This window comes from Phalacrocorax aristotelis, chromosome 1, assembly GCF_949628215.1.
Source record: "Phalacrocorax aristotelis chromosome 1, bGulAri2.1, whole genome shotgun sequence".
In the NCBI taxonomy this organism is placed as follows: domain Eukaryota; kingdom Metazoa; phylum Chordata; class Aves; order Suliformes; family Phalacrocoracidae; genus Phalacrocorax; species Phalacrocorax aristotelis.
The window spans coordinates 174889291-174913787 of NC_134276.1; the positions used below are offsets into that span (position 1 = coordinate 174889291).

Genomic DNA, 24497 nt, shown 5'->3' on the forward strand with positions numbered 1-24497 from the left:
AAATAATAACTTAATGAGTAAACCCTGAAGGTTGAAAAAAAGAAAGTATTGACAGAGAAGCCCTCCAAAGCTGCTGCTTCTAAAACTTCAACATTTGGAATTGTCGTGTCTTCAAAATGCCTTCATGACTTTGGGGATCCTGATTCATCCCAAACCTGAATATTCAGAATGAATTACTGAGAGACTAATTTATTGAACACATCTGGAAGGAGATGGTTGGAATAAATGAAGTACAAAATCTAATTTTATCTTAAAATATACTTTTGTGTTTGTTTCTGTACTAGAAGGAACAAATTACAGACTGTATGCATTTTAGACTTCCGCATTTTGACTTTGCTTTGATTGTTTCTGGTGAAACTGTGCTGATTCTAGTTCTTAATTTCCAAAGCTAAAAGCAAATTAGTCTATAATTATGTTTTTCTACTGCAGGTTCAGTAGGCTGAAGAATACTCCCTTAAAAAATGAAGAGGAGGGCGTTTTTAATAAAAAGAGAGGAGAGATTTCTGTCTAGACATGGTGTGTGTATGTCTTTAACTTTTTTATTTGTGAGAACTACTTTCAAAAATTATTATTAATCAAAAACTGGAAAAAAGTAAGAAATACAGCCCTTCTCCGCTGAGTTCCACAGATGTAACTTTCTTGGAGGATATAGGAAAATAAAAACCATGAATGGATTAATTTCCACAGTAATTCATAAACCACAAGAAGGCATGTGAATTATTTTATAATTTCTCCAGACTTGCATTATAAGTTTCCAGCAGCCTGTTTGTGCTTTCAATGTACTATATCCCAGATGTGTTACTTTCAAAAGAACCAAGCTAAAAAAAAAAGCCCAAACCACAAAACCTCCCAGAACAAATAACCCTCCACCTCTTACACGAGAGAAGCAAAAAAGCAACCCCTAAAACCCATCCAACTCTTGACTATACCTTACCTTATTGCAGTTTTGCTTTATGCAACTTGGATATTCATGCATCTCTGATGGCAACTGAGTTTTATTAGATATTTCTGTGCCACTTAAAATGAATTTTCAGTGCCAAAAAAAGTAGTTTCTGTATATCCCAGTAAGAGCTGGTGGGAAATAGATTCCTTTTTCACAAGGGAAGGTTAAAACAAATCCTACCCCAACTCTAAATTAAATACAATAGTATGAATAGATAGGCAAAATATTTATTGGCACAAACTTCTCATGCTTCTTATTTCATTGCATCTCTGGAGCATAGCTGTTTTCTAAATCCTCCTGTAGCTCGAGGTGTAGAGGGGACTTTTGGAAAGGTCACTGTTAAGTATTCAGTTCCATATAAGTTTGTACTGATTTTTTAAAACTATCTGGTTTGCATTCATTACTTATATGCAAACTCATGTATGTTTTTCTCTGCTACTTCTTTTTTTTTTTCAAGTTTGAGTTGTGTATTTAAAGACTTTCCAATTGGAAGACCGTAGGTGGATGACTATTTCCCGTGCTTCACAAGGTCATGGGAAGTTAAAATAAAAACCACAACCCTGATGTTTTATTTCAGGATTTTACCCTATTTGATCTGCTTGCATGTTGCTTGGAAGGACTGGATGGAACATTTAGGTCTCTTACTCCAGGCCTGCAAATGTCATATGCAACTCTATCGTCTAGTCTTGCCGTGTAACAATCATATGTCATCTAAAACATAGCCAGGTTTTGTGCCTAATATGAGAACATCATCCTGGGTGAAGGTAAGCTTAAAAACCAAAACATACCAACCAAACAAAAAACCCTCAGAGAAACAAAATAATGCTGTGTCAACTGCAAATTTTGCCTATTTTAACTCTCAACTCTCACCCACTTTCAAACAAAAATATGGAATAAAACTATGTGCTGGGCACGGGCTTTGCAGTGTGTTAGGCAGTACTTTATCAACAATGAGATAGCATTAATTATCTTTATCTGAAGCCTATGTAGGTAACTAATGTTTTGAAGCTCTCTTAAGTTGGAGACTTTACTAGGTGAAAGACATGTAGAAGCATGGTCCGGGGCAGCACTGAGTGCTTTCTGTGTGTAGACATTGAATCTAAGTGTACTTAAGGTTGGAAGGAAGTCTTTTATCCAGCCTGGTTGCTCAAGGCTTTACGCAGTCAGGTCTTGAACACCTTCAAGGATGAAGGCACAGCCTCTTTGGACAACCCTTCCAGTGCTTGACTGTCCTTACAGGGAAAGTATTTTCCCTTTTGGTCAGAACCTTCCTCTAAATTTATGTCTGTTGTCTCCTGCCATGCACTGCTGCAAAGAGCCTGGCTGTATACTTGGTGGCTGCCTGAGACAACTAGAAAAAAGATGCTTTTGGTATTTTTTGGCAGAGCAACAACCTAGGTGTACTTTACTCGGCTGCAGTAAGAGGTGCTGTAATGAGATTTGTGGCACAGTGGCAGGATAGCCGAGCAGAATGTATACAGCACTCGGATGTGGAAAAAGTGTTGTGGGAAAACTGTTGTTTGTCTCCACCCCATCTCCCTTTCTCTCTGTCTCTCTCTCATCTAAGCCAAATACATCAGTGACCAGAGCAGCAAAGTTTTCTAATTTTGTTTCATTTCCAAGGATCTCTGGTCTGTTATCTTGTTTTTTGACAGTCTGTTACTTATACCCATCGATCTACTGGTGTCCCTTAGGACCTTTTTTTTTTTCCCTCCTCTTTACTGTGGGGATGCTGTGGTACTTTTCCTCACTTTGTGCATGCACTTGAACTTTTATATTTTTGTGGTCCATCTGTTGAGGAAGATGGTTCATCTCATGTAACCCTTGGCTTAAGCCACTGTGGAGCTGTACCTGAAGATGAAGGGTTTTTTTTTCTGATTGATTAACATCTACCTCATGTTCCCTTTTAGAGTTTTGCTTTTGGTAGTATTTTATTCTTCCAGATAGGCTGAGAAAATTTTTGTATGCTCCTCTGTTTTGTTTGAGATACAGGCCCTGAGTGTTGTACCACTTCGAATGAGAAGTTCTGGATCCTCATCATGTAAGTGCTTGTGCAGCCAAGTTCAGGTCCGCCCCCCTAACCAGCTCCTTTTAGTTCACCAGAATCCATAATAAGGGCAGACTTTTGAAATAAGTATCTTGTTAAAGACCTTTAAAGTGGAAACATCTTATAATCTGAACCAACCACATGTACAAAACAGCAAGGTATTTTTTATAACCTGCTCTTCTGTAGTGTCCCCTTCAGCTACCAAAACCCAATCTCTTATTTTTTCACTAATTCAGATAAGAAACCTGTGTGCTGTAACATCTAGAAGTATCCAGGCCCTGCCAGATAAACAGTTGGCTTGAGCTTAAAAATTTTGAGGTTTGTTTCTTGTATGTTTATATACAATGTATAATTGTATGTTTATATAGTATACAATATATATGATATATTTATAATTTCATTTCTATATCTTGTTCTGGGGAGAGAAAGGGGAAAATTACTTGAGCATTGACGATTGCTGTTGAATTTTTTTTTTTTTTTGCTTCTATGTAAAAATTGTAGAAGTGTAGACTGAGGTTCCTGTATTTACAAATTTTATGTGGATAAAGGCTACATAAGAAGCTAGCTTCTAATGATTGAAGTGGTGGCAAAATAAACAAATGCAGTATTCATTCTTGAATGAGTCATTGATTTTAAAATAGTTTCTTAATTGTTTACATAGTGCTTTTTGTCTTGTTTTACCTCCTCTTTCAAGCCAGCAGCACTAAAGGAAATTAAGCTGACCTACATCTTTTATAATTGGAAAGGGTGGAGGAGTTTTTGATACTGAATGCTAAATTAGATGGCAGCAAATGAGAAATCAGTTATTTGCAGGGTGGCTTTTTCCTATTCAGTGTTTAGGTACATATTTGCACACTAAGGTATTTTTTTCTTTTTTTTTTAGATTAACAAGCAGAAAACTGTATACTAATTTTTTTTTTTCTCGCTACAACAGCTTCCCTTCCTTCCCATCCCCCTTTTGGTTTTTTTAAAGAACATTTGTTTTTCTAGCCAGGAATATGAAGCTTTTCAGTTTGGTATGTTTTCCCTGAATTGAAAAAATAAATATGTTCTTCAAGATCTTTTAGGCTTGTGAAATATGACCTTTATTGCAACGTTTAGGAGCTAATTAGTGTTCTGGTACCCTGAAGCAGATTGTTAAACAAAGCTAACTGCAAAAAAGCTCTTAAAACAACAATGTACTGCGAGTAGCCATTTAGAAAGAGCTATAAGAACACTTAGTCTGCTCTAAGAGCTCTTAGAACTAATCTCATCTGAATAATTCTTCCAAAGTGCAATGAACAGACTAGCCAATTACATGAAATAGAATGTTTCTTCCGTAAAAGCACTTTTTTTGTCTTTGCAAGTTTATTATTATTATTATTGATCAATTAAGCAATGCTTTGCCAAGCCAGAACTATGCCAGTGCCTTATTAGCCTTAGTTTTTTAAAGTATTTTAAGGTAGGTATTCCAAGTTTGGCAGCAGTTGTACACGTAGTCTTTGTCCCAGAGACTTAATAACACATTTAGACGTGTGGGGTTTTTTTTTTTTAACTCATGCTGATGTGGCTTTTTGATTTTTGTAGACTAAATCCAATCTGGAATAGTATCATGACTTCAATCTTCCTGTTTTCAACAAGCCAAATATCAAAAGCTATATTGATTGTTTAATTGTGTTATCTGACACACACCTGGAGCGTAGCGAAGATTCTCTGTGTGTGTCTGCTCCGTTCTTCATACTGGTTTAGTAACTATTATCTTTTCAGAGGTACCATTTAATGATTAGTAGTTTTCCCTGAAGCTGGTAGCTACTACAGTTGCCTCTAGAACAAAAAGTCTAAAGGTCATTTTTCTCTTCCTCCCCTGCCCCCCCCCTTCACCCCCCAGGAGCACTGTAGGCTGTTAGGTAAATAGTCATGTAATGTCTTACATGCTTATATTGGAAGTTTTCTGTGAAGTCTGTTTTGAGTAAAGATCTGGGTATTTTGGAATGTGGGAGGTGGAGTGGAACTTGGAAGTACTTGGTCCTGTAGTAAATTATGTTCTAGATCTGTACGAAATGAGTCGCTTAACTTCTGTCTGTCACACAGTCATGTTCAATGTTGCCATTTTTCTCCTTTCTGCAGAAGCTCTCAGATCTGTATATGAAAAAGTCTTGTTTAAATAAACATACTAACTTCAAGATTAAAGATTTAGGTTTTTGTGTGTGTTATGTTGTGCTTCAAAGGATAATTGTATGACATTGTTGTTTCAATTAGACAAAAGCTACAAGCAGCTGTAAAATGCTGAGATGTGCTGAATGATTTAAGAACTGAATGTACAGAGCAATTTTGCAGAGCAGTCCTTTCGGTTTGTCCTTTAAGGAAAAAAAGTGAAGACATGATGAATTGAGATGTTCCATGTTAGTATTTGATGCCAATAAACTTTTTTTTGTTTAAATTAATTCATTTTTGCCGAGATATAGTATGCTGAGAAGAGGTTAAAGGATATGTTTGGGGCTAACATTATTAGTTTACAGATTTGTCTTGTATTTTCATGGCATCTGGGCATACCAAACTGTAGGTGTCTGCTTTGGGGAGACTGAAAATGAGACAGGAACAGCACGTAATCATGCCCTAAAGGATGTTACAGAACTGGGGGGAAGTTTGTACTACAGTGAGCAATGGCAAAGTGTTGCTGGAAGTCTGACCAGAAGGTTGTTACATTAATGAAGCGCTTCTTTCACAAAGAAGTTAATGGAGTTAGAACTGTTGTGACTAAAACTTGATGCTTTGGGGGAGTCAGACTACTGAGTCATGATTTTGGCTTTTCACGGCATCAAAGTCACATTTCTTTCACAAAGGTATTAAATACTCCAGTAAACTCAGAAATGTGATAATTTTTCAGATTTTGAAATCTACAGCTGAATGTTTAAGTAGCATGTATTTGGTGTGCTAAGTACTCTAGGAAAACATTCCAGTGAAGTATATTGTAATTGGGCACTTAGAGCATACTTAACAATTAAATTAGGGGCCTGCACTTGACAATGAAATGTTTAGGGGCATGCATTCAGGCATTTCTGAATAATGGCATAGCTAGAGTTTAGTTGGTCTCAACACATCTGTGAAAGAATTTCCTGTTCAGCCCATTTCTGTACTCTTTTGATTTGTTACTAATCAAAAGAATTGAAAAAAGGACAGAGTCCTTAATACTTAATGTACTCCTATTGCTAGAAAGACATAGAAAGCATAAAGGTAATTCTTTATGAAAAGAGAAATAACCTAAACGTTAAGAAAATTTGTACAGTGGGTGCACATAAAGATATCTTGTATCCTGTTGAAGATGTTGTGCATTGTAATTATCTTGCGTGAAATAAAGACACCGCAGGCAGTTGACTGTTAAAGGAAAATGTAGGAGTTATTTTTAGCCTGAGGCAGAAACCAAGGAGCATCCCATTATCTGACAGTCTTCTTTAGTCTAAAACATAAATGGGTGTTTTAATATAATCCCATTTTGTGGGTTTGCTTCTGCCTTTCAATTAAAAAAAATTGGGCTTGTCAGATGTCAGATCAGTTTTTGTCAAACTTAGCCGGAGGCTATTTGAACGCAGGTGTTGCTAAGCAGCACAACACTAGAAACCACTTCTCGTAGCATGTTACATTTTTTATAAGATGCATGAATGTTTGAGAATTAAACCAAGAAATTAGAAAGGGGTGTATTAATGTGTTTATGCACGCATAAAATAGTCCCAGCTACCATTCTGCTTCCCTCTTTGATTCTTCATAAATTTTTTTTGTGTCCTGTTTATTTAGAAAAATTTGGAGGATGTTTGCCTGTTTATATGTTTCAAAGCTTATAGCACTTATTGCTGGCTGGCTCAGAGAGACTGGAAACTGAGATCTGAAGCCTGAATTCTTTACATTGTAAGCTATCAGTTAATTGCCTATTATGATGAGCGTAATCATCCCTACAGTGTTTTATAAGCTGGTACAGCTTATTAGTTTAGGTTGAGGTTTGTTAGTCTGCTTTGAGATCCCGCTTGGGTTGATCTGGGAGCACCATGATGGTGCTTGTCCACTGCTGAACTTGTGGTTAATAAATCACGCTGACCTAACCTGGCTCCATCTAGAATTACGGGGAAATATGGGTATGCAAATGTGATGCAGTGATAGTCAAGCTGACTCTCAGCCCTTTGGACGTCAGTGTTGCTTCCCACTTCCCAAGAGTGTTAGTGGACTTGCCACTGCGTTGCCTAAGTACAGCTATGTTTTTAAATCAGCGCAGATTTTGCATTGATTTGTGTGCCTGAGGTCTGTGTGTCACAGAGGTTAGTTTGGAAGCAGTGATATTACAAAGAATAGCTTTTGTACCATTTTGGCAGAATGGAATGGTAAAGAGGTATCTGAAAATGTGTTTCTGTCCCTTTAAAATATGTCTGTGAAAACCTTCTTTAAATCTGTTTGGCTTTTTTTTAATTTAAAAAAAAAGTTGATTTACTGAAGTTGTAGTAAATAACAAAAAAAGCTAAACTGAAGGATAAATTAAAGATGTGGCTATGCCTTAACAGGTGACAGAACTTTGACAAAGGTCACAACTGTCCTGGTATTTAAAAAAGCAGATGATAAGGAATGATAGCTAATTATAGATATAGTTTAGAAGAGACAGTTTTGTGGATTTTCTTATCGGTTAGGACTATAACAAGTTGCACTGTCTGTAGAGAATTGATGAGCATGATAAATAATAAGCAGCTCACTAAACAGAGGTATAGGAATGGATTATTTATCTTCAGTTGTAATAGGTGTTTACTGACAAGCAAACTAAAAGCTACTAAATGTTCAGGTGCCCAAGCTCATGTTTTTGACTTCATTACTGCCACCATTTATCACTATACTTTATTTACCATAATAAATAAAGGGAAGAAATAGAAGATTAGAACAGATTAAATTCTCTTTGCTGCTTGAACATCAGAACTTTAGTCAATAACCTAACATGGGGAAAACTGTTATTTTTTGGGTAATTTTTCCTATATGATTTTCTTTTGTCATCCATTGGTTTATTTTTATCTTCATTTTCTTTTGCTCTTTTTTGTCTGTTGAATGCATGATACTTGCATATGAGATTGTGCTTATAGAGCCTTTTGGGTTTCTTCATAATTCTGAGATGGACGTAAACTTTTTTGAAGAATCCTGGGTAAAAACAGGCTGGGTTGCAGTAAGCATCAACTGCTTTAAATCTGCAATGACTAGGTGACTAGATTCTCCCTTAATTTTCCAAAACACTTCCGAAATGAATTTGATTTGGAGGGCCTTGGCTTTGAATCAGCTATGGGACAAGGAAGGGCACATTTTCTGTGTCATAGGCAGCCCTTCCAAAGAAGACTTTAAATAATATGTTCTGTCTGCTCCTTTTTTTACATATAGAGGAAGCTTGTTTGAAAATGAAGGTTTTGCCATTGACTTGGCTTGTAGTTAAGGAACTCTGTACCTTAAAATATTTTGCTCTGAGAAAATTACGAACTTTCTAGTCAGTGTTTTCATGAGTTAGCAGCTGCTGGTAGAGGTTGATTTGAAAAGCGCAACTGAGAGAGTGAAAATGTCTTGAAAACAAACAAAAATTAGTCACCTTATTTTTCACTTTTTACTTTCAAGAACTTGATTCAAATTTTAGGTGTTGTACATCATGTCTGTAAGAGGACATTCCCTTAATCAGTTGTAGTAGCTGCAAGTTTTATTTAACACGAACAATCCCAAAATGGCATGTTCAGTCATGCCTTAACTGTATGACAAACAAAATGCCTGAAGCTGATAGAGATAACAGCAAATGGGGACTATCTCTGAGCAAAGAGACACTGGCTCATTAAACAATCATGTTCATCCCTGGTATTTCAACCCTTTCTTTTCTTTCTTCCCTCAAAATTCTGGCACTGCCAGATACTGGCAGTAGTATGCACCAGTAATTAAGAGGAGAAAGGATGTGAAGCCTATATGCCCAAAAAAGTTCATTTGAGGTAAAAATATGTGATATCATGACAGCATTTCTCATGGATCATTGAGAAGATTTAATTCGTAGTAACTATTTTTCCCAAAATAGAACAACAACAAACCTCCCCCACTTACTGAGGGGAACAGAGCGAGTAACCCATTTAAAGTGCAGCTAGCAAGCTTCTAAAGTCCTTATTCTTTTTCTGTATGTGTAATGAAGGAAAGTAGGAGGGTGGATAAGAAGCTAGAATAATCTTTAAGGTTCAGTTTTAGGACTTATTTCTCAAAGGGGAAAGAAAAGGGCAGAGGGAGCTCTATTTGAGTCTTTGCTTGGCTTCATTTAGAGCAAGCAGAGAGAGATATTTTGCACAAGTAGCTTGCATTTTTATTTCTGATTTGTCTCCTAACCTGATCCTCCATTTGTCTTAGTAATTCGTTCCTGACTGATTTTTTTTTTAACAGTCTGTTAGGTACTGTGTCCACTTCTGTAATTAATGTGCAATTTATTGTTGTTCATTCTCTGCCATAGTATCCAGTTTAATTAAATGAGACTGTTTTCATTAGTATGGTAGCCATTTAATTCTTCAATTCACCATGGCTCTTGGATGTATACTTCTAGGGATTTATTTCTTATTTATTGCTTTAGATCTTCATTCTTAGCATGAGTTTGTAGTGTTTATGCAAAATTATGCTTGTAGGGGAATTTTTATTAAACTACCTTTTGAAGTTTTAATGGGTTGGTTTTTTTAAAGACTCTGTGCTGGGAACTTTAAAATAAAACATCCTTTCAGACTGTGAATGCATATTGCATGCCATGGACTTTTTTTTTTGTCTCCAGGTATGTCTGAGGTAGAGCAAAGGTCAAATGTTAACCATCTCCTCAAGTTACGCTTCAGATTAAGAAGACATGAATGTCAGGAATTTGCAGGATTGAGTTTAGTGAGGCCAGTAATGTCAAAGTATTAGCTGAAAACGTGAGGAGGGGAAGAAGGGAATGTGGCAAGAAGGAGGGGGATATTTTTGGAGATATTTAAATATATTTGACTCAGAACAGACAATGTGTTACAAGGGATCACCGAACTGGTAGTGTTGGGATGAAAACGTGTGGGTGGATTTTGCTTCGAAATTAAAAATCAGTTTATTAGTTGCAGAATGTTTTGGTTTTGAACAAAATAAACATTTGCTGTTGTTTTGGCTTTTTTTGTTGTTGTTCTTTTTGCTTAAATGTTTTAACACCTTTGGAAGTCTGCAATATAAATAGGTGGAAGTGTAATCATGGGTGTTTAGGGTTTTTTTTTTAATTGGGAAGCTTTTCAAGAATGTGCTTATTTTCTGCTTAAATGCATTTGGTGCTTATAATTTTAATGAGTTTATAGATGAGTGCTTTTTACTTTCAAGACCAATCCTTTTCAAAAGGTGGAACTGTCCCTGAAAGGTGGATTTATTTCTAAGAGCTTTATAAAAAGGCATTTATCTCCAGAAGGCTGCTCTTATTGTTCAGAACATAATCCTGTCCTCTAAATATTTCATCTATTGGTCAGAATGTTTTATACACAGCAGTTGGTTTGAATCCCTTGATTTTTAGGGAATATCAGACTTGAAGATAGCACTATGGCTGAGTCAGTTATTGCTGAAGTATGGCTAGATGTCTACTGCTGCCATCAGCTGATCCAGCAAGAACTTGTCAGGAATTCATTCCACACAGTCATGTTACATTTAAACTTGCCTGTCTGTTGGAGTGACTTAGGTTGTTGGTGTGTCAGCAGCAGCAGCACCAAAACCTGGACAAAAGATAACAAGAAGGAACAATTCCCACTCAACTGTTCTAAAGTATTTGGAAGGAGAACTATAAAGCAAAGTGGAGACTTCTTAATTTATTTTTTTTAAGCTTTAGTTCATGCTAAAAGGTGGTTAAATGGGCCTGTAATGAGGCAGAAGGAATTGTCATTGGCCAGCTACCCATTTCAGACTTTTGGCAGCTGCCTGGTTAGTCCCCAGAAGTCCCTTGATAGTAAATAGCGAGGGGAAAAGGTGTTGTGAAACTTACACACTGGAAATCACTGTGCTGTAGCTGCTGGTAGAGTACTGTAACAGAAATGGCATGTCACATCCAGATGTTAATGTCTGCTAGAAAGGTTAAGTGCAGTTTGTTTTGAGAACCAAATAGAATTAAAATATACTGAGCTGTGCACTTCTTTTCACTTGAGCTTAATTTCGAGGCAGCCTTAATTCCCAAGACAGGCTTTACCAATTTTGTCTTATGCTGCTATGATTTGGCCAAAGATTTGCATTACTATTGTCTTTGGTTCCTAATTTTGATAAAATATTTACTATTAGGTCTGCCTTTGTCAGTACACCCACTACTTACTGTAGTTATTGACTGCAGGTTAATTTGTTTTCATCAAACAATCCTTTCCTGTCTAAGTGGGACACTTGGGAATATCATCTTGAGAAGTTACTTTATAATGAAAACACAGTTGGCCTTATGTGCCTTGTTGTAGGCCAAATCATTGTGAAAAATAAGTTATTTTAATGGTGGTAGGTACCTTTTGGACTTCAAGAAACTACGTTTTGTAGACAAATCCAAATCCAGTTTATGAAATCTTGCAAATCTTGAGGAAATCACCTTTCCTCAGAAGCCCTGTTCAGGAACGTAGGAAAGCAGCCGTTCAAAATCATGGGGAAAAATGGGTGTGAAATCATTATTACTATAGATTGTTCAGTTATGGAGCTGGGTCTTATTCATGTCTACTGGAAAGGCAATTGGACTCATACATACAGTATACCTTTTCAAATGGCCTTCATAGGACTTATTTCAGTGCCATGCAAAATGACTAGTTAAAGGCTGCACCCGTGTGTCTCTTGGCTTCTCACTGAGATCATGCAGCTGTACTCAAAGAATACGCTTTGTAGAGTATCTATGTGAAAAGCATGCGTATTGTCTCTTATCGTTAGAAGATGAGCAGGGTTGCCAGGTATGTGGGTTGGTAACTTCTTTATTGGGAAAGTAACAGTAAAAGTAATCTTTTGTGGTTGTTTTTCCTCTACAGCTTTTAACCCATGAGTGCCATTTCTTCTTTTCCTTAAATCTGAGAAAGTTGCTGTTCTCAGTAGTAATAAACCTCTTAAAAATTCCATAATGGAAGGCCAAGAAGAGAAGAGAGCCAATTAATATGCAACAGAAGGAAATGTAATGTAAGTGAATGCATCACCAGAAAACAGTAGAAAATAATTCATGCAAAGGAGAGAGATTTTTGAGTTTGTCAACTTTGATGTGATTTCGGTGAACCATCAGATCACAAATCCATTGGAACCTGACCTTCACCGGATTTGGTGCATTCAGAACTCCTTGCTCAATATACAGTCTTTGTCATGTGGTGTGTGATATGAGTTGTGACTTGACTCTGTGTGTGTGTGTGTGTGTGTGTGTGTGTGCGTGCGTGCGTGCATGTAGCCAGTAGAGTAAGAGTTGGAACAGTAAAGCAGTAACGAAACCTTTGGATAGGGCAGCTCACTTCTTGGAGGCGGGTAACTTAAAAAGCAAATGTTACAGGAAGAAGTATACATCTATCCAGATAGAGTGTGTGTTTTAAACAGTCCATCTTTCTTCATTCTCCTATAATGAATAATAATGTATCAATTGGTTGTTTCAAAAAAAGAAACTTTGGCTTTTAAAAGCTTTTCTTTTGCATATTTTAGAACTTGTCTACACATTCTTCTTAACAAATGCATCTGATTACTTGTTCGCTTGGATTTTTTTGGCCAAATTGTTTGCTTCTGCATTTTTTTAATGCATCTTTGGCTTTGTGCCTGAATCCTCCTTTCCACAGAGCTTTGAATCACAGAACGTTTTGCCTGAATCATTGTAGGAAGGAAGTATTAATCTTGGCTGTTGCCCAAATGTAAGAAAAAGAAAAGCCAAGTGGACCCAGAAATTTCCAGTTTGGGGGAAAGTGGGCGAGAAGGCATAAAAAAGAAATCAAACCACCCTACTGGCTCTGTAAATGCATAGAAATGGTGGTTGAAGGGGGCCTTTGGAAGTGTCAGAGCAGTACTTTCAGCAGCCCTGGATCAGGTCAGCCGTGGCTTTGCCTTGCTGAGGCTTGAAAACCTCTAAGGATGGAGGTTGCTATGTCTCTCTGAGTAGCCTGACCTGCTGCTGTGCTGCCCTTTCAGTGAAACGTTGTTCCTCATGTCCAGTTGATGCATTTTGTACCACTGGTATCTCATCTGCTGTTTCCGAGAGAAGCCTGGCTCCATCATCTTTGTAACTAACCTTCTGATAGTTCTAGATTGCTATTAAATTGCTCCTTGAGTTTCTCTTCAGCACATTAAATAAGCCCTGTTTTTTCATGTGCTCTTGCTCTATGGACCCTCTCTAGTATCTTCCTGCTGCTCACTTGGTTCCCTTATATCAGAACAGATTCCAGTTTTGTACTTTAATCATGTTTTAATACGGGTAAGGGCAGTATAAGGCATTATTTATTATTTTTGTTGGTTTCCCTTGCCCTTGCTATCGGTGAGCAGAAGCACATCGGAAAAAAGTTTCTTTTTGTTGATTCTCCTTGCTGGAGTTGCTGGTCGTCAGAAACATATCAGAGGGAGCATGGTTTGGGTTTTCTTTTTAAGGAAAAAGAAACGACAGAATTACTTTGAGACACAGATAATTCTTTCTCAGAAGCTAGTTAAAGTTTACATTTTTCTCAGATCCTTTTGTTTCCAGATGTTTCAGGGGCCTAGGGAGCTTAATTCAACTGTTCTTTCAATGATGGAATCAAGATGGATCCAGAAAGGATATGTCCAATACAGTAATTCTATGTAGGAAATATTTTTTTTTAGGTTGTTCCTCATTCTTTAAACTGAAGCATTTTAATTGCTAACAGAACCAAAAGTATTTCTAGTAACAAAAATAGTCAGTCTTTATTTGGATAGATATGTATTCACATATTTCTAGTATTTTAAAGAATTCTGCTATTGCTTGCAGCAGCCATCTAGGAGACTCATAATCTTGGCAAATTATGGAATGCACATACAAATATATCTGTTCTCCAGTTATAGAAAGCTGAAGTTTAAATTTGAATGTTAAAGCAGCATTAAATGTTTATTCTGACCAGTAGAAAAATATCATTACTTTTCAAGTCCATCCCAATATCTTAAGCATTCTGACAGTGTTTGTTTTGATAAGTTACTTGCTGCCTTTGTGCTGATAAGAAAAAATACTTATTCCAGTATTTTAAGAATAATACTTGTTCTTTCTTAAAAGTTCTAAGAAATGTTTACAGATACAATGGACTGCATAGTGGCTTTTTTTTTTTTACAGGATGGTTTTGGAAGTTGAACATGCTACTGTTTGTGAAGCATCACTTAGCTTGGTGTTTTCAAGAATGGTGTTTTATTTCCCTGGTTTCCTTTCAGAAAGCCAAATTCTAAATTATGTGTCCATAGAATTTTTTTCCCCCCACTTCCCTTGATGGGTAATATGAAGCCTTAAATATGTACTTTCTGGTGACAGAGTTATTTGCTCCTGGGCTAAATAAGGTCCGTCCTTTGATTTTGATTTGACTCTTTAGTCATTCTGATGTTAAACTTATACTTGTCAATAGAAAAATGAAATCTGCACTTGCTTTTTTAATCGGAATGGTGTGGAATGGCTTGTTGCGAATAAAGTGCTTAATCTAGTTGAGGAGCCCAGAAGCAATCTGGGGAAAGTTCAAAGTAATTTTGTCATCCTAATACTTGTCAATGTTCTGTTTTTATTTACCAATAAAGCATGTAGTAGGGAACAAGATCTGGCCATTGAGATACCTAAAAGTCTTTTTCTTTGATGGTCTGAGGGAGGTTCTCAAGGGGAATACTCAAGTTGGCTCTGTTTTCCAGTAGTGAATAAATGTGACATCCATAATGTAAAATTTGTGGATCTGATAAGGCTCTTCGATAGTGTTCATTAATAATGTTCGAGCAGTCACAAAATCGATTTGATTTTTATGGTCTCCTTCTGAAATAAGACTAAATAAGATGTTCTTCCCCACTGAACTCTCTTTGACTTGTATATAAGAAAAGTTGTTTGATTTGGGTTTTTTTAAAAAATGATTTTGCTGTTAAACTAAAGGTTGTGTGAAAATCCTCAGAAATCGGCCATTTCCCAAGAATGTGACTCCTGAAAGATGGTCTGTTCCAACATAGCGCTTCTCCAGCCATGATGTGCTGCACGTCAGAGTAAATTAGAGCACAGTTTATTCATTCTCCGGCTACATCACAGGAGTTGGATTTTGAATACCCATTACTCTTTATTCTCCAGACTTCATTAATGGTTTCGGACCACAAGTAAAGTTCTAGGTCACTGGCCCTTTCCCTGTTAGTGTTAATGGAGCCCTTTTTATGTCTACTGGAATGTGAAGAATGAAGTTTTACTTCCTTTTTTGGGAACTCCTAATTTTTGCCAGTTGTATGATTACTTCAAGCTTCTGCATTGCTTTAAGCAATAAAAGAGTATCACTAATTTATTTACTATGAATAATTACAATTTACAACACAAAGAAATAACATTTAAGCCTTAGCCTTTCAGGAAACAAATTATTATGTATATGAAGATTCCCTAGAAAATGAGAACTGAATGCTGAGAAGATTTGATTTAATGAGACTGTTTTAAGATTCTTTTTTATATTAAGGCCTGTTTTTATTCTGATGCCCTACTGATAGGCTGAGTGGAAAAATCAGATTGGAGTGAGCAAAAGTGAAATTATTTTAAGGCAAGCATGTTTCAAATCCTATTTAAAAAATCAGGAATTGCATTTGAAATGGAGATGTACAATTCTACCCCTTAACATAAAATTATCCTTCCAAATGTCGGTTTACAGCTAGCAGCTTCAACTTCAAATATCATAGGACTTTACAAAGTTAGATTCCATAGTAGTTTTGAGAAGTACAAATGGGTTTAATTTTATTTAGAAACAGTATTGCAATAGGTATTTTTCACTTACCAAAAAAACCCTCACGTTATCCTATTAAAACAGACTTTGCATGTTGATGGTTGTGTTTTTCAAGGAAAAAGATCAGGGGGAATGAGAATGTTCTCTTTGTGTGTGTGTGTGTGTGACTGTATCCAAGTTACTATCTGTAACCCAGGTTTTGTTCTGCAGCAAACTAATTTAAATCCTCCTAGGAATGCACAATATCCTTGCCAAAGGGTTTCACAGAGTAATTGAAAGCTGTGTTTCAAAATAGGCGTTCTTTGCAAATACTTCAATTAAAATTTTGTCTTTAGGAGTAGACTGTAATAGTGCATGTGCTTTGTGGTAAACAGAGGTAAATGTTTAGTTTGCACTGTTGAATAACTAAAAGCTTGTCATGGTTAGCTTTGCCAGTAGCGCAGGTCAGCGACGGGTGGCATTTGAAGAAAACCACAAATTAGAGCACTGTAGAAGTGTAATACATAAAACAAATTGTTGGATTGATTGATATAATTCTTCTCTCTTTTTCTAAAAGATTATACATAACTAATGAATCAAAACCAGTGCAGTCAGATAAATCCCCAATGTTTCTAACACTTGGCTCCACACATAGATAGTTCAGCCAGTGGCTTGTGACCACTACAGATTGGGTTGGACCCGCCCTGCTCCCAGTAGAAGCTGCGTTCTTCTCCGAGATGCGCAAGGGACTGACTGCTTCAGAGCTGGGTTATGGTCAGCCATCAGCTAAAATGGTGTTAGTTTGGGGTTTTGTGCCTCTTGCTTGCCTTTCTCACTCAAGGTGGAGTTACTGATAGTGGGTGTGCTGTTAGCCCATTGCAATGCAAAATAAGGGGCTGTTTCAATAGTCTGATGGATCCTTTAAATGAATCCTTTCAGTTCAGAGGTCTGGTAGCATGCCTGTGGCCAGGCGCTACATTTCATTTGGAGGATCCCATCTCAGTTAAATATGCCAATTTTTCCTCAAACATTATTTGGTCATAATCTAAGACATGTTGGTTTGTCTTTCTGGTTAGATTGGTGGTGTTATGCTACACTGATGAGTGCTTGCCGCCATTAGGAGTACATGTTCAAGAAATATTCCTGTTTTCTGCCACGTGGAAACAGGAGTAGGTATTCATATCAAAAGAGGATTTTCCAGGGAGTTAGTTCATCTTCAGTAAGGATAAACGTTTGGAAATGAGCATATCCAGATAACTTGCACTCAAAGCAGTTGACCAAAGTAGTCTCTGGTCTATTAATACTGATTTCTAAGACACCTTGGAACACTGGAGAAGTTTTCAGAGAATTTGAGTATAAGATTATGATTATAATTAAAAAAGCAAATCCAGGAGTATAAATCTGGATCAGTAGACACTAGCTGGATAGATCTCAGTTCCAGGTAAATTAGTGGGAGATCTATTTTATTTAATTCTCTTGACTGAAAAACAGGCAGTGTAATTTAGCAGATCTTTTTTTCCTAGGATTTTAACTGGATCTTTGAGACCTTCATCACAGAAGTCTATTGTAGTCTTCTTGTGAATAGCTTGTGTTAATAGGAAGGCAGAGGTTGTAAGAAAGGTAGTAATTTTGACTAATCGACCAGGAAAAATGGATACGGATCAGAGTTCTTCAGTAGGTATGATAGACTAGTAGTAATTGAAGTTAATACTATGGTGCAGACAACTGGATAAGATCAAGGGGGAAAAAACGTAATTTAAGAACTGATATTCTGTGCTTAAAAAAAAAAGAAAAAAGTCTGTACATTGAAATGACATAAGAGTAGTTGTCCTCATTCAGGGAAACACTCCAACCATCCCAGCATCCTTTCTTGGCAGGGATAAGTGGGAACACTTATTGTTTGAGAGCAAAGCAGGTGTAGAACCAATTTTTTTCTCTTTCTTTTCTTATACTGTTACCTTCCCTGATTAGAGCAATATTCTGCCCATGTCCTCTGATGAAAAGCCAGAGTGCTACAGTCTTATTTGTTATTTATGTTGCCACTGCAGCTTTTCCTGAGAAAAGTTTACTGTTATAAAATCCTAGACAACAAGGTTGCAGGGTACCTTGAAAAATCATCTCGTTTGTCATGTTGTCCCAGCAGGATCCCTGTACCTGTGTTTTCCCTGACATTTGTCTGATGTTGACATGTTCTTTAAGATCTCCAGTGATGAAGATTGCTTCTTCTAGGCAGACTGTTTTATGCCCTTTTTTTGGTGTGTGGCTCTGTGTGTTATTTTTGTGTGTAGTGTATTTATTCAATGAGATGCATCAGTGAATCAGTCTGCATTGTATCTGCAAGGTGATTTTTTTTTTTTTTTTGCTGTTGCTGACCCAGTAAGTTGTTTTTGATGTTGACTGGACTTTCGGGAGAAATGCTTTCTTACAGCATTTCTTATCAGTGGTGAATGACTGAAAGCCTTTGTGGGTGTCTGATATGACAATGCATAGAAGTATTTATGTCTTCTTTCCTTCTCTACACGTTTTAAAAAGTCTTCAAGCACAAACCATAAATTGAAAAGCAGCTACAGAAGAGAGTCAGAGCCTTTTATTATCTCAACTCCAGTTAATAAGGTGCTACATTATATATAAATGAAGACAGCCAAATGTTAACCTAGCTGTTCCACATTTTCAGATTCACAGCCAGAAGAGGTCCTAGGCCAGACTTCTATTTCAGGCATAAACTACTACAGCTTAATTAACTTTTTATCTTACTACAAATCCATGTCAGCAGTACAATAAAAAGAATCATGGAAGTGTAAATAGAGCTGTAATTGTTTCAAGAAAAAGGAGTTCCATTTAAAAAAACAATGTGGAGAATTTTACTTAAAGCAATAATAAGAGAGTACCAAAACCCTAGCACATAAGGCATAGTGTAGTAGTTGTGCTATGGTCTTTGTGGTCTTGATTTCAATAGATATTTCTTCCTAAAATTATTTGCATATGTTAGCAAGAGACTATTACTAACATGAGGAGCCCTGTGTATACAAGTATACATATTTTAATGACATTTTTGCATATCTGTGCAAAGAGAGGGGCTAATTCAGAAGGAATTAGGCCAGGTCTAGTGGTTCCTGTCCTTGTGCTGTCCCTTTTGTTGTGTGTGGAGAGCTGTTTTGTTTGTTTGTTGTTTTTTTTTTTTTTAAAAAAAGGGAAGTGGCAGGTCTGAAAATAGCGTTTCTGATTTCTGGATTTTGATGAACTCATTTACAGCAGGATCAGTTCCTGTACAGGTAAACATTGTGCCAGGACAGAAGAATGGGCAGTGCAGGCTCCAGGATGAGCAGATGATGAGGCTGGGCCATTTGACCAGTCTGTAGGTATTTCTGAGTTCATGCTGTTTGTGGTGGAAAAGCCAGGTTAAGAAGTCACAGAATCACAGGGGTTGGAAGGGATCTCTGAAGATCATCTTGTCCAGCCCCCTGCTTGAGCAGGTATACCTAGAGATCCAGTTTGTCTTGTCTTTCCATCCTGCTCGTTTATGTTGTGGTTTTCTTTCAGTTACAGTGGCCCAGCTGCGTGTGGAGCCCAGCCGTCAGGAGAAGCATGTTAATCCACTGTCCTTGACTTTTTTATTTTGGGAATCATAACATGGGGCTATGCCACTATGGGGCATGGTGGTCAATCTTCCAGTGGTTGAATGGATGAGCTCTATAGTAGTCCCCTTGCTACTTGGAGTAATAGCAGCTGTGCAGTTTACAAGGGGAAAACTGTTCTGTAGCCCATACAACCTGCAGGTTAAAGATGTCACCTTGGCCATGTGTCAGAGCTCTGAAATCTGAATCAATAGTTTATTTCCCCTTAGAAATAGATGGTGTGTACTATTATCAGGGATACTATTTATATCCCAAAATAGTTAATAATGTTCCACATAGTATGTGCTTTTAGATGAACACTTCAATATTTCTCTGGTTTGAATTGCTGAGGTTTTAATTTTGTGAGAGTTTGACTTTTTCCATGTCCAGGCTGCTTTGGATCCTTGCTTTTACCTGACTTGCCTGTGCTGACCCTGGCACTCCTCTGATCCTGTAGTTAGCTAGACCAACATGTACAAAAGACTATTCACTTTTTATAGGGGTAGTTGTCTGCTAGTGAGTTACCCTGACATGGCTTGCCAGTAAGAGGGGAGGTGATGCAGAAGACTGCTACAGAGGTAGATGCCCATGGGCAGGAGCGGGAAAGAGGGTGAGTTGGAATATGGCTGAATAGACACAGGCTAATTTAAGCTGTTGTGGAGCCTCAGTCCTAGTCTGTCATGTTGTTAAATTTGTTAGGAGTCTTGAGGGAGGGAGAAGGGTCTTGTTTTCTTGGCTGGAAAAAGAAATTGTAGGGGGGCATGTGAAAATAAGAAATAGGAAGTAAAAAAATCAAAGCAATGCAGAGTTATTTCAGTGTCTGAATAAAGTTTGGCTCAACTTTAGGGTGAAGGTTCAGTTCTGATTCTATCTGGAGTAGTTTTCTTTCTTTATATTGTCTGGTGCCTTTATACAGTTATTCATAGATATGCAGAGACACTTTCTACTTCCACATTATTTTAACAGTGTTTGAGAGAGTTTTGGATTCCTTGCTCTTCCAAATCTACAGATAAGAATTGTGTGCTGGGGGAGGAGAATGGTTTTAAATACATACTGACAAAAAGTCTGTCTGTCTGTCTGTCTATCTATCTATCTATCTATCTATAGCTGACTGCTAATTTTTTGTATCTTAGTGCAGGTGCTAAAAGGTTAACAGCTAGCCTATCACTTCTATTGTATCGAGGTTTTTTTTTAACCTAAAGCAATGTTAATTTCCATTTAAGTAAGAATGTCGGCAGGAGCCGGTGGTATTTACTAACTGCGCCTGTGAAAACATTCCTTTTCACCCTCAGATGCTCACTCAGCCTTCTGTTTTCCAAGTGACATTATTACAGGCTTTAGCTTGTAGTCTGAGAAATTAAAAGCACGTTTTAATAACGTGAACAGCAGAATCCTCAGTCCTGACTCTTCCTCGGATACTTTCTCACTTACGTTCCCCTGGCTTGGGTTGGAGTGCAAGTGTAGCAATGGCTGGGGGATTTATTTTGTTGGTGTTTGGTGTCCTCCCCCGTGTACAAGGTGAAGACCCCACTGGAGCATCATTTTATCTTTTGATGGGGAAAAAAAAAAAACCACCACCCCCCAAACTTTCATATTCTTAAAACCAGGTTTTTTTCCCTTGATTTGAAGTATCGTTAGGCTGTGATAAGTTATTGCACCAGATGAGCTGAGCTCTGAATCCCATCTCCAGTGCTGTCAGCTCATGCTAATTCCTCTCCTTGTCCTCTTTGGTCTGAGTGAAAGCCTGCGGGCTTGGACACATGAATGGCTCGGGGCTGCTCCATGGTAACGGTGTGAATGCTCCTGCCCTGTGATACCTACAGGATATGTAAAGTTGTTTACCTTTCTTTCACTGGGGGATGGTAAAGCTTGAATTACCTTGTGTTTACCACAGTTTGGTCTACAGAAAAGAACGCAAGTGAACAGTTACCATGGAGAAGACGATTCACGTTAATTTGTGTATCAGTCTTAACCTTAACCTCACGCTCTCTTTACACTCAACAGAAAACGGTGGGGGAGGGGTGTCGTGGCCCTTTCATCCTGTGCCTCAGCAAGGGAGACCCTTGCCAGTGCAGTACGAAGCAACGCACGGGTCTGGAGCATGGAGCGGATCCGTGTCAGCGTGTGACGAAGTTTCCTGAGCATCTTTATAGGTAGATTTCTGAGTACTTCAGAAAAGAGGACTGTACCCTTTATTCCTATTTTACAGTTGAGAAACGCATGTGACAGTTGATGTTTTGAATCAAGAAAGCAAATGCCTTAAGCTGAAACCTTAATGATTTGCTTGAGCTGTCTGGCCTGAAAAGGTACATCTATTGACATGCAAAGAACTTCATTGTTGCTGAATACTTGGCCAAGACTTACTCTTTATTGTATGTAAGTAACTGTGTAGCTAAAACCTCCCAAAACGGTATCAGTGACTCAAAAATTGAAAAAAACACTAATGGAAAATTGCCCTTTTTTATACAAACTTTTTCTGCACTTGTGAACATAAGCTTTTATTTATCCAGCGTTTCTCTGCTTTATTTATTCCGGGTTGATTTGCTGTAGAAATACCATATCTCTCTCACGCAGTGGGTTACAGTAGTGCAAGGTTCCAGTGAGTGCAGTTGTTGTGAACCAACTGTATCGCGTGACTCATTCCTCCCATTATAATCCTATACTACATTTCCTCACACCTAGATTGATTTGTTTTTGTGTCTATGTATGTTGTTCTTTGTTCTGAGGTCACCATAAGCAAATGCTATGGCTGTACTAAGGTTCTTGAACCTGCTGGTGCTGTTTTGTGGGCCAAAAACATGCACATGAAATGCTCTTGAGTGGCTAAGTCTTGTCTATCTGCACGCTCCGATCCTGAAGTCCTACTTTTCCTTATTTTCTGGGAGAGGAGTATGTCCAGCTCTGTCTTAGATCTGGTAATCAATATGTAAAGATTTTGGGTGAGTGCTGCAGGGGAAATTAGGCAGATCACTCTAACTGACAGAAAAAAGACCACAGAAAGGTATAGTGTGCAGTTTTGCTTCTCAGACCCATCGAAACAGATGTGGTGTTTGCTTGCTTGCTTATTTTTGCTGCTGAAATCTCATTTTACTTGCGTAGTTCACTCTCACCAAGCATCAGCTGCATGTTCTTTCTGTGATCCTTTCCCACAGCTCTTTCTGTCTCCCACGCTTTCTCCTCCTCGCTCGTAAGTCAATCCTATAGTTCCCTCAGTTCCTCGGGGAGTCTTTGAATGGGAAGAGTCAAACACCTGCTGAGCTGGTTCAGGGCTCTGTACAGTGATGACTACTCAGGTGGAAGGGTAACTGCCTGCTTTGTCTAGCCCTTGAATTACTGTGGCAGCTAATCTGCATCTTTCACTTTTAGCAAACTTGATTTAAAAAAAAATAATTGTGCAACTTTCATATCTTCACAATATTAACCTATTATTTATTACTGTCTGGACCACCTCTGTCACTAGTGATTTCAAAAAAATATGGGGACAAAAGAACTGTAATATCTAAACACAGTTTCCATAAGAAGCAGGGGTACAAATGCTGGTGACAGAAGACTTTTGTGCTGTTAGGAAATGGGATTGCACTGAGAACTTGGACTGGATTTCCATCAGGAGCCTCGGACCTTGATATGAGCTGGCAAAAAAATGCTGGCAAAGCCCCTGAGGAAGATGTCTTCTGTCTGAACGCAGAGCTAAAGGGCGATCTCGGAAGTCTAGGTTGGGAAACAGCTTCACAGCATTGTTGCTAGGATTAACTTGTAGGTATATGGTGTTCTCCCAAGAAGTAGTTACAATATTGAGTGTGGCAGCAACTTCAAACTTTCTTATTCTTCTCTGGGCATTGCCATCCTAGCAGGCTTCGGTACTGCAGATGTGTTTTGCCTGCATGGCTTTGATCAGTACTATCTACTCCTGACATCAGTGCTGAGGGCTTAAAAAGTGCTTATGTATTGCCTTGAAAGTCAAATTCAACAGTTTTTATCCGGCTATGTGCCTATCCTGTTTAAGGCACTCTTTCAGTACTTCCTCTTCCTTTCTGCCACACAGCTGAGTGTAGAGTCCTCGTATCGGTCTGGTTGGAACAGCTCTTTATATTAGGACTCAAAAGAAACAGCTGGGAGAGCAGAAAACCTGGTTGATATTTTTATCAGCTTTTCTACAGACTCAGAAGATCCCACTCCCAAATGAGAGATGTAGTATAACTCTCAAAAAAGCATTGTGCCGAAGTTTTTTTTTCCCTTGGAATTGGTTCCCAGTCTATTGTTGTGGCTTGTCCGTGCTCACTTGGTTGTCAGCAGCCTCTTCGGCTTTGTTTAGTTTGACCAATCCCACACCCACCGTGTGTGAACACTGCGTGAGATTGTGTTGGGTAGAAAAAGAAAAAAGATAATTTGCCTGTTAAGCAAGAGAGCAGAAACCAGTGAGGGCACTGTACTGTGTTTTTGTGTTTGTTTTTTTTTTAAAAGATTTTAAATGCAACACGATATTCAGACAATATAAATTGCTACAAACTACATGCTTCAGCGGGTAGGATATTTAGAAGTACAGTACGCTGATTAACCTGTTTGATCTCGTTTCAGAACTCCTCAAATACTGATCTCATCTTTATTTCTTTTTAGAAGTACCATAGATGTACTAGGGAAGAAAACAGGAATTAGATGCCTTCTATATTACATGGTCACATTAAGAGGAATAATTCTGTTTTGAAAATAGTGTGCTAATCGTCTCCAAGATTTGTTTCTCTCTCTGTTCTTCTGGCTTTAGAGAAGGGTACTCAATCTTGTATGGTCTTTATCTACATGACAATACGTCTTTTCCTCCTTTGGAGCATTGTTTCTGTTTGCTTAGTTTTGGCAGAAGTACATGACAGTGGAAGTCAAAATGATGGTGGTTACAGGCATTTTAACTCCATTATTTTAACTGTTCTTTGCGTGGCTTTTGTTCAGCCATTGTTCCCGCTGGGTAACCTGCTCCCATTTCAGATAGTTTACATGCCCTCTAATACCAATATCTCCCAGAATCCTGCCTAATACAGGAGCAAGTTTTATAG

At 37.9% G+C, this 24497-nt stretch overlaps 1 protein-coding gene and 1 long non-coding RNA gene across 4 annotated transcripts in view; both read left to right on the forward strand.

The window, feature by feature from the left end:
• PAWR (pro-apoptotic WT1 regulator) overlaps positions 1–24497 on the forward strand; it is an 80073-nt gene that overhangs the window by 9226 nt on the left and 46350 nt on the right. The gene's annotated exons all lie outside the window — the stretch shown is intronic.
• LOC142051557 (uncharacterized) lies at positions 11987–14718 on the forward strand. The gene is made up of 2 exons (XR_012658540.1): positions 11987–12125; positions 14251–14718. It is a non-coding gene; the product is annotated as an uncharacterized LOC142051557 (long non-coding RNA).